This window comes from Phalacrocorax aristotelis, chromosome 4 (assembly GCF_949628215.1).
Source record: "Phalacrocorax aristotelis chromosome 4, bGulAri2.1, whole genome shotgun sequence".
Classification (NCBI taxonomy): Eukaryota; Metazoa; Chordata; class Aves; order Suliformes; family Phalacrocoracidae; genus Phalacrocorax; species Phalacrocorax aristotelis.
This window is the reverse complement of record NC_134279.1, coordinates 68,071,999-68,079,504: the sequence shown is the minus strand read 5'-3', so window position 1 is coordinate 68,079,504 and position 7,506 is coordinate 68,071,999. Positions and strand designations below refer to the sequence as shown.

The following is a 7,506-nucleotide window of genomic DNA, read 5'->3' as shown; positions in this document are numbered from 1 at the left end:
CTTCAACAGATTTCATAACACTCAGTGGGAACCAGGCACCAAACTTCTATTCTTGCCTTTCAAAATCACAACTGCAACCATATGAAAATAAGTAAATAGCCGTTGTTTGTCCTTTTGCTCAGGTTCCTGCCTCTACTTCGGGATTTTTCCTAGGAGCACCTATCTCAACCCTTTGGATCTCATGACTTTCATTTCCTGTAGTCTGTATGTACTTTCCTAGGAACACTCAAAGGCAATGAGAAAGTATTGACATTTTGATAAGAAAAGCACAGAGATATAACATGCCCTACAGAGCAATATGCTGTCAGCAGACCACCTGGCAAAGGGGGCCAAGCGGCCTCCTACAAGAGTGACTCATGTTTCTTTCCACTACTTCTTGCTCAGTGGAGCAAACAAAGGGGAAATGTAGATCCTGATCCAGAATTTATTGACAAAACACAAAATCTCCCTGCTGGATTTGGCTTCACCATGGATTTTGGCAGCAGTTCAGCCTTTAACATTTTCTACTTTTGAAGAGACATCAGCTGCTATTAGCCCCAGTGACAGGTTCTTCTCTTTTCTCTTTAACCTGCGATTCTTTTCCAGTTGGAGTTGTCTGTAGGGTAACTAAACACTTCAATCTGGGGTGACATTTTCATTTCCAGTGTACAATCTTCTAATGAAAGTAGGCTACAGTGACTTCTCCCTCCCTGTGCCTCTGACTCCTACAGAGGCTCCATAACTACTTCTAAAGTGCTGTGGGCCTGGACTCTACCCTGTGACCCTCTGTACTCTCTCCTCATTTTCCGGTATCTTCTCAACTCCTCTTTGTTTTATTTAGTGGGTGTAGGTGGATAGATAGGAACACTGCAAAGCCTGAGTCAGGACTGAACCCTGTTGCTCCTAGCAGATACAGTCTCTGCTTTGACAGACGTGCTTCTCAAAACAGCTGTGGCTGCAAGTTGTGATGCAGCAGAACACGTTACAGTGGCTGCTGTAGCACAGGGAAGACCAAGACCTCTTCACATGCCTCTAGTTCTACCTGTAAATCTGTGTGTGGGAACCCCAGTCCCAGATAAGGCAAGATTTTACAAGAGATAGTAACGAACTACAGGAAGAAAAAGAAGAAATGTTTTTATCAGGTTACATCACCTAATAAGGAGACCTGGTCCAAAGTTCAGTAGGGATCTCACTTCTAATATCAATGGTCTTTATAACAGGACCTAAACTAACTGCGCCTCTGTTTTGCAAGGCAATGATTCCTGCACCTCAGAAGGTAACAATTCTGCCTTGGGATAGGACATTGCTGGGACCTGAGGGGCATCCCCGTTCTCTGCGCAGCTGTCCACAAGAGAAAAGGTGAGCAATTGCAAGTTTGGTGGATAGGAGATTCTGATTTATTTTCAAGAGGTGGCATTTCTTCAGGGATTTGCAAAGACAACTGGGTTTCTTGCACCATCCATCTTCCCCAAGACTTCCTATGTGTCTTGCCCTAAACTTCAGCCAAGTGTGTTTTGCCCGATGTTTGGAGAATGCAAAGGTTGCACACACACCAGGACTCCAAGAAAGCAACAAGAAAGTAAATGAGAAGGAAAGAACTCGGAAAATAAAAGCCTATTGCTTTGTATCTCTATGAAAGGCATTGAATTCCAATTCTCCCCCTCTGTTGTTTGTGTCTTGCTGTGCTATCTCTAATGTAGTCTATAAACTCTTCAGTGCAGACACCTGCTTGCTTTATTTGTACTCATAAGATGTTCTTTGAATAAACTGCTAACAACTACAACAATCCTAATATTGTGCAACAGTGGTATTTACCATAGCTAAAGCAGACAATGGGGAGTTCCCTAACCCAGAGCAAAGAGGTAAGAAGCAGCTTACAAGTGCAACACAATTAAAAGGTGCTAATATAATTAATTATTATTAACACTTGTATTTCCGTAGCAGAAGAAACTACTAGCAGATTCATATCCCAGTGCTGCACAGTGTTGTTCAAAAGCATAAGAAGATCATTCCTGTCCTGAAAAAGAACACATTCAAAGGCTTTTCTCTTGCAAAGTGTTCACAGATGAGGCAATAATGTACTTCTGCAGAGCAGCTTGCAGGACTCGTAGAAAATGGAAACAGAGGAAAAATAGTGTTCCCGTTATACAGATGGGGAACATGGACATTTGCATTGTCTCACAAAGAAAACCTGGAGTAGTACAGTGAATCCAAATCTCCTGATGCCTAGTTCTGTACCTTAACTAATAGGTTGTCCTTAAGTTATTGCTTAACAGTATCAAGCGCCTCTAAAAATTTCTTCCATATTGAATCATTTAGCCATTCAAAACTGAGCAATCTAAATTCAACTCTCTTGAACTGATGCTGGATTCAATTTCCTAAAAGTTTAAGATATAAAGCATAATACTATGGGTATAGGGAGAATAAAAGAAGAGTCTTAAAGATAAAATTAATGAGACACAGATAGAAAACAATAGTATGAACTTTCTAAATCCTGTCTTAATAAAGGATAATGTTCTGGTGTACTGAAAGCTGTACCAGAAAAATTTTATTACATTAAATATTATGTGACTGCAGAGCATACCTGACTCTTCAGGTGACAACAGTTCTTGGTTTTTTGGGAAATCTTTCCTGAAGTATTTTACTTAACATACATGCTTTTATTTTGTGTATGTTTGTAACTCTTCAAATGTAAAATGTGTTCTATTTCATCTTTATTTTCTGAACCCTGACATTTGCCCTCGATATTGTCTGAGAATATCATCTAGGAAAAGAATAAAGTGCATTTTTTTAACAGTATAAGATACTTATATGTGAGATACTTCATGTTTTGTACAAGCCAGGAAGAAAACAATGAACTTCACAATGAATTCCTTCCCTTTTAAACTCCTAAACTGATGGGGTAGCACTAAAATGAAGATCTAAAGGGGTCAGTTCTTTTTCTACACTTTGATATGTCTAAAAACGCCAAAGTAGTAATATTACCCTTGCACTCTAGAGCCCCTCTTCTGTCTGATCTCTGAGCGAGCAAATTTATTTCTTGCATGACTTCTTACTGCCAACTCTGCCTGTACCAGCTTAGGTTTTTAATGCAGAAGATTCCTGGTTAAATCGCAGGTAGGTTAATCAAGATGGCTGCCAGCTTAGGGATATTTGATGTTAGTATGCTTTTTAATAACACAAATTATATTAAAATAATGTTTTCTTCTGATTGTAAATCAAGCACTCCAAAGGTAGGAAGTGCTAATATTAATGTAGATTTTGGAACTAGTGGTACTACCCACAAGACCATCCAGTATGATAGCTTTTAATTCCTTGATCACCACCTATTTTTCTCACAAGATTCACGTACTCTCAGAGAACTGAACTGTTTTCTGTACCACTTGCTAGGTAACAACATAAAGGCTGAAGCTTATAAAGCTAAAACATCTCTTTGGAGAATAATTATTCCATGAAGGAATGCAACTAGGGTTCTAGACACAGGCAAGTGTCTTCTGCACATCCAAGACTTCTGAATGCCTTCACCAGCTTTCTTCTCCTGTCATTTTTTCTCCTCCCTCAAATGCTAGTGAGGAAGCTATTTCCTGAAAATATCTGTATTTTTGTTCAGTGTTTTGTGTACATATTTACTGATGAAGAGTTGAGGCTGGGGGAAATGAGCACACAAACTCTGTAGGAATACGTCTGTATCGTGATGTCTCTACAGCTAGGAGCCCTTTCACACTTTCAGGATATCAATCCAGTCTTCAGTTTCTATCTGAGTTTTTGCCATTGGTACCTGCTGGCTACTGACTTCATGATGAGTCATGCTGACTACACTGAGTTCTGCTTGTCCCTTGTGTTGGTGGAGGTTTTTTCTTCTAATCCTATGTCAGGCCAGATGATAGATGAGATCATAAGTCACATTGTGACCTCTGTATGGAGATGGCATCTGACTGCTGCTCTTCTGCAGTTGTCTGATTTCCTTTCTCCACTTTCTGGATCTGCAGTGACTCTGTATGATCTACATTCCTTGACAGCCTGTGCAGCTGCCTTTTCCTTGTTCTCCATGATTAGGCCAATAGCAATGGAGAATCTGGTTATCTTCATGGTGTTTTGACTTCCTTCATGTCTTCCCAGGGCCAGCTGCTAACTGCATGTTGTGGGGTGCTGAGTCTCTGACTTCTGAGTGGTGAGAAGAAATACTCCCTACATAATGGCAAGGTGCATTGCAAGGAGGCTCAACCATGGAATCAGGAATGCCGTCTTCAATCTCTCAGCTGTGTCATCTAGGTCTTGGTTCTCTTTAGTGTTGACTAATACAGAGGGTGAACCTTCAGGAGAGATGCCTTATGCTCACCTGCCCACTTGGTATCAATGCATCTTCATCCCACTGTGCCTTAGTATCTGAACATGCTGTGAAAGGTATGCTTCTACATAACATAATTGCAGTTTCTTGATGACAAAACTTCTTGAGTGTCCTGCAGACAGTCATGTCCCCAGAAATAGTGTAATTCTGTATTGTGAATATGACATAAAAATGAGAAAGTTGTGTTCCAGTCTTTTTGCAGAGTTGGGCTATAATTTCAAAATGTTCTCCTCACTGGGGAAGGGAAGACCCTTTGCATACTTTTCACTCTTCCCCCCAAACTCAGTCACTGAAGTGGTTTTATTGCACTAGCTTTGGTATGTTAATCCATCTCATGATGGAAACTCTTAATCTGTTAACATTACTGCTTGCTCCACATTGTAGTGATCCAACACTCGGTAGGAGTGAATTTCTTTCTATAGCACTAGGTGTTTGCAGTCTAGTGAATTCTGGAGTGCAAACTCTCTTCCTACTATATTCTCATTGTCATTGCACTCACCATCCACAAAGGTCTACGTTCAGCAGAAAACCAGCCAGTGAGATTTATCCAGCTAAATGCAGACGTCTGGTATGCAGAGTTAGTCCACACCTGAGTTAGTCCCTTTAAGGACATCTTACTGGAAAGAACCAGGAACTCTGTCATCACAGTTCAATTACTCTTAGACTAGGCAGGTAAAATAAGTCAGGTGAATTACTACTTAAAGGTGCCTATTTCTGACCACAGAATATAAACTGAGTCCTAGGTGACTTGCTCAGCTGCTGGCATCTGCATTGTATATCCACTTAAATGTGATAAAACCCTCTCCCTGAGCCTGTTTTAAGTATTGACTCTCCTAATAAGCTTTTTATCTCTTACAGCACAGAAGACCTGGAGATGCCCACTAGCATGCTTTGAGTGCAACATGCAGTGGTTCCCTTATGAAGTTTTCCAATGACTTGTCATCATCCCATACATCCTACTGATGCCCAAATTAAACTGATGAATATGTTTTTCTTTAAAAAACACAGAACGCAACTCTTTTTCTAAAATCTTTCTATGTCTAAGAAATCCACCAGCAAATGTTTTAGCATTCTGGTTACTGGACAGCTTCAGTTGGGACTGGTCCTGCTTCTGAAGTTGGAGTCCCTTTGCAGAAGAAATGCAGGCTTTCCGTAACTGCAGTGATGAGTGGAAAGTCACTAGTTCTGTCACCGCTAGAGTTACACAACAGAAAGTGGTCGTTAAAGATGCAAAAGCATGTCTCTTTTCTTCCCTCGATGAGCTTTGTGACCCTCTTTGGGTGGTGCCTGCCATGTCAAATTTCAACTCGAACAGTTGAAGCTTGGCAGACTGTAAGCAACAGAAAGTAGGATCTCTTCAGGGAAAGGGCTGGATAACATTAATAATAGACACTGCTACCAGCTTTTTCCTAGTTGCTCGCTGACAAGCCTTTATTTCTGGTCTTTCCTATGCTTAATTTAAAATAAGAGATTCTTCATAATCCCTGGTGATTTTCTTGGATCAGTTAGACTGGTATAGTTACGCTGAAATACAATGAACAATATTTTTTCGTTAGAAGGAATACCTTCCTTCCTTAACTTGCAGAGTCATACTCTGAAATGAAGAGCCATAGGTAGGCTCAATCCCTGTAATCATAAAGGTGAAATTCCCCAGTTGTCTCTTTCCTGTTAAGGCCCTGAGCAGGTGAATTGTCCTGAAGCACTGCAGGTTCCTAAATGGTGCGCAGAACCCTGGGCAAATCCTTTGAAGTACCCATGTCCTTTTCTGCTTACAGACCTAGGATCAATCAGATTTTATCTTCCTGGAGGTTGTGAAGAAAACAGTTTAGTCCCCAGTTCCTCTCCTGACTTTCACCAATGCAATACCTCCAACTTCTGAATGTCTGAAAAAATCCTTTGCTAATCCTAACTTTTTTTTTTCAGTTTGCAGCTATCTGACTGATTTATAACTGTTTCAAAGGAAACTGAGTGCCCCATTTATTATCAATCAAACCTCACCTCTTGCTAAACCGTAGAAAGGCTATTCCAGCTGTATGGCTGTTACTCACCAGGCACCATGTACCAGCAGAGAGATTAGAGGTCCTGAACTTTAGGGAGAGCATTCTCATAGCACTCACTGAGTTATGTACTGTTGCCACAAATTCCCCATGCATCATGATAAGAGTATGCTATACTTATGCAGGACAGTGTTATTTTCAATCAAATTTGTGGTGGGCAGGGATTTGATAGTATATTTTCATGGCAGTCTGTTACTTGTAACACCAAGTGTATCAAGCAGCTGGAAGAAGTTTCAGAACTGAGGGTGGAATTCACCTTACCTGACTTTAAAAACCAGACATCTATCCCAAAGTAGTTTGGGATGTGTTTTTATTGCTGGTGGGATGAACATCCCCCTGAAGGTGCCTGTTTGTATCTGTTGACTATGGAGGGGACCTAGACAACCACTTAGATTAATTCCTAACATTTAGATGGCTGAAATTATGTGAGATGAATCCCATCCTAATTGTATGATGGGACTCCTAAGATCCTAATTTATGGAAGTAAAGAATGATAGTGTTAGAGCAAATAAACAGTTTGCAACCCCATGTTTCTGTCTCTGATAGTGGCTTTGATAGTGGCCAGTATCATACCAATGTATAGTCTTTGAAAAAATGGAACATCATTGCCTCAATAAATCTATAAGGAAGATTTTCTTCCTAGAAACAAGGCAAGTAATGAACTTGGCTTAAAAACCAGTGTCTGTATGTCTCCAATAGATGATACTCAACTGCTTTATCCTCACACCAGCTGGTGTGCTATAGACACCACAATTCAGCCTTTTTCGCTCATACTTTTAATTGATCTGGTGTTGGTCTGTGTTAGAAAGCTGAAGAGAATTTGTATTTCTGCAGAACAGCTGGGGAGCAGGAGATGGCAATTAACGTTTTCCTAGTACCTCCCTCATAAACCCCTAAGTGGTATAAGATATCACAATACCATGCTGAAACAATACCATGGCTGCAGCAGAGTTCTGCATCTCCTGTAAGTGAGCCAAGGTCAAAGAGACCTTACTGAAAGAAAGAATTTTGACTATACTGAAAGAAGAAAAATGCAATTAGGCCATTTTGATACTTGCAAATCTATGTTTTCCATAGAAAGTATTAAACCATCAGAAAACGGAAAAATGTAACTCAGCATTT

The 7,506-nt window shown here is 40.3% G+C and overlaps 1 long non-coding RNA gene across 1 annotated transcript; it reads left to right on the top strand.

Moving 5' to 3' along the window:
- Nucleotides 1-369: 369 nt before the first annotated feature.
- On the top strand, nt 370-5,630 carry LOC142056957 (uncharacterized). The gene is made up of 4 exons (XR_012660495.1): nt 370-546; nt 1,232-1,338; nt 4,099-4,383; nt 5,186-5,630. It is a non-coding gene; the product is annotated as an uncharacterized LOC142056957 (long non-coding RNA).
- Nucleotides 5,631-7,506: the final 1,876 nt, after the last annotated feature.